This window comes from Eurypyga helias, unplaced genomic scaffold, assembly GCF_000690775.1.
Source record: "Eurypyga helias isolate BGI_N326 unplaced genomic scaffold, ASM69077v1 scaffold22013, whole genome shotgun sequence".
Lineage (NCBI taxonomy): Eukaryota > Metazoa > Chordata > Aves > Eurypygiformes > Eurypygidae > Eurypyga > Eurypyga helias.
This window is the reverse complement of record NW_010243595.1, coordinates 111770-119705: the sequence shown is the minus strand read 5'-3', so window position 1 is coordinate 119705 and position 7936 is coordinate 111770. Positions and strand designations below refer to the sequence as shown.

Below are 7936 nucleotides of genomic sequence, written 5' to 3'. Positions count from 1 at the left end.
ACTCCTGTTCCTGCCCTGATGCACTGGGGTGGCCAAGCAGGTTGCATGTCTTTCTGGATGCCAAACTGTGTATGAAGAGTTTATTTAAATTTCTCAACTTGGGATTCTTTTCAGGAAAACAACTTCTTAAAAGCAGCGGTTTCAGATTGGGATTTTACTCTGGACGTTGTGTGGTTCTTCCACAGCACCAAATGCTTTCTTCAGACAGATCGTCATTAAAGTGGCATAATGATGTGCCTTGTCAGGGCTGGATCCAGCTGTGGCTTGGCCTGACAGATGTGCAGCTGTTTCGCCGCCACGTGACTGCCTGGTTGCACGTGTGCCCTTCGGTCTGCGGAGGGGAGAAAATGAGACTTGATATCCCTAAGGCCCCCCGCTCCTCTTGTTATTTCTGTCTCTGTATGTTGCTAGTGGCTACCAGAGGAAATGCCTAGTAGAAAATTAGAAATACGTTTTAAAGCTATTTGTAGAGAAACTGTTTCAAGAGGTTTAAACCAGGTTTCATATATTTTGGAGGTTAAATTGATACACTAATCAATGTTCCCTGTGTATGATGCTCCTGTCTTCCGATTTTTAGTCATTATTTTATTTTATTTCAGGACATAACTTGGCAAGATGAACACTCGGCTCCGTTCTCCTGGGAAACGAAGGTAAATATGCAGCAGTTTTATTTTTAAAGTTGGTTTGTCATTTTATACTGTTCCTTGTGCATTTATATTGTCTTCATTTTGAGACTTGGTAGGCTAACGTCACCTTTTTTCTGTGAGAGCTGCGTAAAGTGACCATCCCGCAAATGAAGCGGGGCTGGTGCGCTTCCATTTGCATCTGCAGAATCACAAAGTGGATTTAATGAACTAACGTTCTGGCTTCAGGTGCAGGTGTAAAACTGATTCATTCCAAATTATCTGACTTCTCATAGTACACTTTCTAAACAACTTTCCATGTTTAGCCAGACCAGCGTCTCAGGTGTTGTATACGCTTATCTAAGAGCATTTCACTTTTGAAGTCAGGGGTAAAGTAGTTAGGGAATGGGATGAGAAAGATACAGATGTCTAGTAACTTCATTGGATTTTTTTCTTAAAGCCTGTCTTATGCTTCATCTTTTTGTTATGTACTAGAATGTAATGGAATTTGTTAACCTGGAGCTACACTAGAGGAGATCCTCTCTAAAAGGCAGCTCCTTCAAAAACAGTATGTTTTTCTGTGGTGGGTTGTTTTGGGGGTTGGGTTTTTATGTTTTGTTTTGTTGAAGTATTATTTAGAATGGGATTCTCACAAGGCTAACACAGAGCCAGAGTTCCCCATCTTTCTGAACCTGCAGTGTAAGGAAACAGTTGTACCATGTTTCTGGTGGGAAATGAAGTTTAATTCTTCTTGTTGAAGAAAATATAGGAGAAAAAACCCATCTCATTGTCTGTCTTAACTGAGTATAGTGAGCATGTTAATTTAATCACACATTTCAGACTTCATGTTTTCTGGCTTTATCTGCCAGAGAAAGCTGTTCCCCCCTCTGCTTCTCCCTTTTTTTGCCCTTGAACTATGTAGATAATCATGTATGAGCTTATGAATATAATCTTAGCCTAATGCAGAGTAATTATTTGGAAATGCCAGTGAATACTAAATTAATCCAGTTGACCCAACCCTACACTTCTTGTCAGCCTTCCCTGCTCAAGGTCACTGCCTCTAGCCAGTGCCCCATCTGTGCTTTGCAGATGCTGATTAACCTGTAACTCCGTGCAGCTCCTGGGTCCCTGCCACCAACAGTGCTGGGGTTTGAGAGAAAGCATTCCAGCATTCACTCGCCTTAAAACTCCCTTTTGGGCTGTGGTGTTTCAGGACCCACTGGAGGATTCTTTGCAGTGGAAGCTGGGTAGCTCAGGCAAGCATCCTGTCTTTTAGAACCCTTAAAAGAAGCAGCCACTGGATAATACCAAAGAGGCTTTTAGGACAAGGAACTACTGGAGAGGGTCCAGCGCAGGGCATTAAGATGATGAAGGGCCTGGAGCACCTTCCCTATGAGGAAAGGCTAAGAGAGCTGGGTCTGTTTAGCTTGGACAAGAGGAGGCTGAGGGGGGATCTTATCAATGCTTATCAATATCTGAAGGGTGGGTGTCAGGAGGATGGGGCCAGGCTTTTCTCAGTGGTGTCCAGTGACAGGACTGGGGGCAATGGCCATAAACTGGAAAACAGAAGGTTCAGCCTGAACATGAGGAAACGCTTCTTCCCTGTGAGGGTGACAGAGCACTGAACAAGCTGCCCAGAGAGCTGGTGCAGTCTCCTTCCCTGGAGACTTTCCAAAGCCGCCTGGACTTGTTCCTGTGTGATCTACTCTAGGTGATCCTGCTCTGGCAGGGGGGTTGGACTAGATGATCTCTAGAGGTCCCTTCCAACCCCTTCCACTCTGTGAATCTGTGGGAGTACTTGGGTGAAGCTGTCAAGAAAAGAACAGCAGCAAGTATGGCCCTCATTGACCCAGGTATGGCCCCAGGTGAAATAAATCAGGTGTTGGAAGCAGTGGTGTTGTCTCTCCCCTGCTTTTTGGTGCAAAACGCAAAGCTTAGGTCTTGGGAACGTGGCAGCTGTAGTTGTATTTCTAAGTTCTGACTTGACAGGGTTTTTTAAGTTCTGAATACTTGAACTTCCTGGAGATGGTGCTTCCTGTAATGCATTGCCTAGTGATCCATGGGGGGAAGCATCTGCATTCAGATGGATCTTCTCTTTAACTGGTTGTTGACTTTTCTTTTAAATGCTTGTATATCCAGTGAAGTGGTTTGCAAACCAAACTGTGGCTTATCTCTTGCTGATTCAGATAATTTTTTACTATCCTCCTGATGTCTCACAAGGAGTGACCACAATGCTCTAGTTTCATGCTTTACAGTAATGAGCAAAGGATCACAGAATGAGGTGGAACACTCATGACTGCTGACGAAAAGTGAGGTGGGGAGGAGGTTGCTTTAGAAATAATTATTTGTCTCAGCTAATCAAGCTGTGCTTTGCTCTTTCTTCCTCCCTCCTTGCTGACCAGAGATAAAAGCTGTGCCTGAGCTGTAGGTTGAAAAGTTGCATGAGCTTTCCCTTTAGTTCTAGAGAATCTATTTTGCCTGGCTTTATGGGGTCTGGGTGGGTTGGTTTGTGTGGGTTCCACCTTTTGCTTTTTTCCCCAGTGTCCCGTGTTGTGTCAGTCTTTCACCCAAATCCTTCAGCTGCTGAGTCTTCCATTTCTGAAGGTGGAGATCTTGCTTCATGCTTGCTCTTTTGATCTCTTCCCTAACCAGTTCTTTAGTAAGATAATATTGGAAGGCAATTACTCCAGAAAGTATCCTTGCCCAATCAGTCCCACGTGGGGAAACAGTGAAGAAACCTGAGCGAGCTGTTTGGTGTCTTGTGGGCCAGATCTCTTCGCGCTGTTATTATGTGTTGTCGGGCCCTTACCATTCCAAGAGCTCTACCTCACGGGGGATTATTCTTTCCGTAATACTCTTTTCCCTGATCTCCCTTTCATGCAGAGTTTTTTGTTCCGGTTTTGTGCTGGCTTTAGTCAGGACAGGGTTAATTATTCACACGTTATTGCCGTGATGACAAAATTCCTTTGTTCTTTTCCATCTTTGCATGAATGCGCTCTGTCTTAGCCAAGGAAGGGAATGTGGTGTTCACTTTCTGCTTTTGCAGAGAATGAGACAGCAGAGATGTAAATCAGTAAAACCAGTAGGCTTGATTATTTTTTTTAACATTGAGAATGTAAGAAGATAAAGGAACAAAATCAGTGTTTGTAACTTCACTACTCTCTCAGTTTTCCTGAAGTAAAAGAGTAGGGAAGAAGGGAGGGTATGTTTTTTGCAAGTGCTGAAACACTCTCGGCTGTCACGATGGTGCCAGTGGTGGTTCCAGCTGATTTGGTATGGACAAATTTTTCCCACGGTAGCTAGTGCAATGGATTCCCGAATTCCATGACTGTCAAACCTACCCGGAGAAGGGTGTATTAGATTGCTGCCACTTGGGAGAGAACGTTGTTGAAGGGCTTGACAACTTCACTTCTGTCAATGTTAAACTTTGTGTGTTTTCATTTCAAGCACAGATGTGAGGTGTGGCTTAATTCGTCGTCTCACAGCCAACACTTGCACGAGTATCTCCACCATTTATAGCTGTTTGTACTTAAAGTTCGTGTTCTACCTCTTCGTTTTTAAACCCACAAACAAAGCAGAATGTAAATTGCTGAGTTAGCTGATAGACAGCATTTAAAATACTAATATTTTTAATAGAAAACCCCAGGACTTCGCAGAAGGAAAACCGCTCTGGAAGCGAGGAGTTCTCGAGGCGCTGCAAATAAGCTGACCTTTTAAAACTAGAGATTGAATTGGAGGGAACGACTGGGCTCATGGGTGGAGCCCTCGTAAACATAACACGTCTCGAAATGCGGGTTACGTTTTTAACTGGAGCTGAAGCCAGGTTTATGAATTTAGGGCATTCTATTTAGGGCTTCAGGTTTAAGTGAGATGAAAGCTGACATTTTGGCTGAGTTTAGCCTTTGAGGTTTCTTGGTTCGTTTGAAGTAGAAATTCAGTGAAAGTCAGCACGGACCCCAAGATATAAATGGAAAACAAGAATCATGCCTGGGTTTGGAAATAAAATTCCTCTGCAACTACTCCTGAACTTAGAACTTTCTCTTTTGGTGTGGGGTGGGTTTTTGGTTTTTATTTAGTAGTGGGCAGAAAATATAATTTCAGTCTGCCACCTCAGCTAACGCATTGGATGCACAAAGCAGCATGGGAAAAACTTGAAATCTATTTAGAATTCATGCTGTTAACCAAGTTTTATTCCAAATGCTTAAAATTGACACATGCACAACTGAAAATCTGTTGGTCTTGAAACAGGTAGAACAGTTGTGAAGGTAGCTTTAGAGTCCTTTCTGTACTTAGCTCCTGGCTTTTTTCTCCTTCAGCTCTCTTCTACTTCCAACAGGCCCTCAGATATATTGTTGGAAAGAGACACCTTCAAGGTGTGTTTAAAAGCAAAGAAAGAAACAAAAGGAGGCAAAAAGAGGCAGTGTGAAGCCTCAGTCCCCTCAATAATCTGGTTGCTATCTGAATTCCCCTAATTATATTGCTACAAAAGTGATCTAATCCCAGTAGTGATTTAGAAAGAAAAAAATTATGCCGCACTTATAAAAAAACATGTTTTGCAACCTGTGTTTCTTTTATCTAAAACTAAAAGACAGTCTTCAATATCCTTCTTTGTACCAAGTCCTTGTTGGTTTTGTGTTTTGGGTGGGGTTTTTTTGTTTTTTTTTTAATGGGAAGAAAGTGGCAGAGAAAAAAGATTGCTTCTTTCCTTAGCAGTTTGATATTAGAATTTGTTGTTGTAAACTATACTCTGGTGTGATTATGCTGACCATTAGTTCTTGAGGAAAAAAGCCCCAAAACAACTTGTGGTCGTAGTAGCTGTGTTCAAGGTTTTTTTGACCAGTAACAGTGGCAGAACAGAATGCTGTACGCATCACCCAAGAGTACATCATGGAACTTGCTCCAAAGCTCCGCGCTGTGTATCCTTGGCGTTGTCTTTCTGTGTGGACTAAAATCACTTAGATTGTTTTTGAGTGCTTTGCTCCATTTTTTGCCCTTGCAAACCTCTGCTTACCTAAGGATTTATTTCTGACTCTGACAAGATCCTGAAAACACCCACGGTGTGCACAGGAAGCAAAGCAAAAACTGCAGCTACTTTGGGTCCCACGTTTATTTTGGCTTTGTCCATTCAGCAAAGCAAAGTCATCTTCTAAATCGTTTTAAACTTGGCTTTCTTACCTCTGCATGTATCAGGCTGCGCTTAAAACAAGTTGCTTTTGACAGTGTTTCTGCAGTCTCTGTCTCAACAATTTGGATTTTTCAGGCTGCCAAGCAAAACAATTTGTTTTGGCCGAGTTTGCTTGACCCTTTAGTAAAATACTACACATTCCTGAGGAGTGAGTAAGATGCTTAAAAAAAAATAAACTCATGGGGTTTTTTTTGTGGTGATCTTGTTTTTGATACAGACTTATGAACTGAGACCTGATTTTATACAGTATTATACACTTTCTCAGTGTGTAGTGCCTCTCTTCTAGAATACATTGTTTCCCATGTGTGTATACAGCCAGCATTACAATTTAGTGGATTATTTCTGCCTTGAGCTTGAAGTTAGGTTCAAATTTTTTAATCCAATAAATAAAATTCTTAAATTCCTTGAGATGGTCTTTTTAAGGAAAGATGGACACGCAACTTCCTAAAAACTGCGGTATTTTAGTTACATTTATTAGACATTTAGGCTGATATAATTACGTATATGTATTAGACAGAAAGATGATCCAAGACCTAGGCATCCTTTAGTTTAACCCTTGCAGTGGTTTGGGACCAGAGGGATAAGACTGAAAAGAACACAGACTTCTAGGTTTGCTCTACCTCAAAATACTGCTTCGTGTGTGCTTTCACGTGAACTTTCTCTCTCCCTCTCTCTTACTGTGTTGAGAATGACTTGCTCTTGCAATATCTTGAAAATTCCGCTGCTGTTAATAGCTTTTATTTGAATTCTGGTAACTTCTAGAAGTGGCAGTTGGGACTGTACTAGCCTATCTAAACTGTGGAGACTTTCTGGGCTGAACAGTTCCCAGAAATACCTTTTGGATGGATGATAGGAAAAAAAAAAGTATTTTTATTTTATTCTTTAAATGGGGATTTGCAGTACAGAAACTACAGCTTGTTCAAAGCCATACAAAATCTGTGGAAGCAGCTAGGGTCTGCAACCCACTCTCTCTAGAACCCCAAACTGCCGAAATGACACGCCACTTGTGACCATCAGATCTCTTAGGGCAGTGTTCGGTGTTTGCTTCCCAGGGTGGCAGCTGGGCAGCTGCAGCTCAGAGCAGCCCTGCCCCGGCCCGAGGAAAGCGAACGTGCGCTACAGCCCTTTCCAGACCAGCTGCTGCCTGAAGTTTGACTAGGGCCAGGAGGGGTGTGTGTCGAGGTATTCTCATGGCTGGCAAATGTAAAGGAAATGGGTTTTGGGGGTAAATGGCCTTTAAATGTCACGTCCTTCCTTCTCCTGCTGATCAATTGCCAATTTGCATTCTGATGTAAAAAACTGAAAGCAGAACACTAAACTCCCATTTCTAGTGAATCCTTGGAAAATGTCACGTCCTTCCTTCTCCTGCTGATCAATTGCCAATTTGCATTCTGATGTAAAAAACTGAGAGCAGAACACTAATTAAACTCCCATTTCTAGTGACTCCTTGGAACGTACAGTTCTACTCATGATTTAGGTGTCAGCATGGGGTGTTTCACACATGGGTCTTCTCTGTCTCTATGTGAAATTGTCTTCCTACTTAGACTGCTGCTCTGTTGTTTTTTGGGTTTTTCTTTTTGAGGAGCGGGAGGTGGGGTGTTTATAGTATTTTCTTGCCAATTTTATGACTTGAAAGATACTGCATTTTAATAATTTTCTTTCATCAGCTGCGTTTCTTAGGGGTTGAATTGTCTTAAATAACGTTGAAAGTCAAATAGAAGCGTTATGTATTTCAAGGAAAATAGAGCAGTTTGTGACTGGTCCACAGAAGTTCTTAGCTTCTCGAGCTGGGTGCTGGAAGCAGAATTACACATCTGACCTCTGGGGGCTGTGTTTACATCACGCTGAGACGCAGCGCTTTCAGAACCTGTCGGGGTAGTCTTGTCGTCTTTGCTTTCCTTGAGGGAGAAAGGAAACTCCCAAAGAAGTATTTTTGTTCAGATTATTCCATGTCAGGTGATGAACTGTTTGATCTGCAGAGCATATCGTGACACAAATATGCAATCTTAAATGTCACGTAGCCCTGCCTTCTGAAATGGAAAGGTGGCCCCCACGGTCTCTGTTCGAAAAGGACAAGGAGGGCATCCTCTCCAGAACACGTATCCGCGAGTGGGTTGGAAAGGGTACG

At 42.4% G+C, this 7936-nt stretch overlaps 1 protein-coding gene across 1 annotated transcript in view; it reads left to right on the top strand.

Moving 5' to 3' along the window:
* The first annotated feature begins 605 nt into the window (after window positions 1–605).
* Window positions 606–7936, top strand: part of LOC104508019 (chromosome unknown open reading frame, human C1orf198) — a 12957-nt gene continuing 5626 nt past the window's right edge. Inside the window, exon 1 of the mRNA XM_010149489.1 lies at window positions 606–650. The gene's annotated coding sequence lies outside the window, so the exon portion shown is untranslated. The remainder of the gene's footprint in view (window positions 651–7936) is intronic.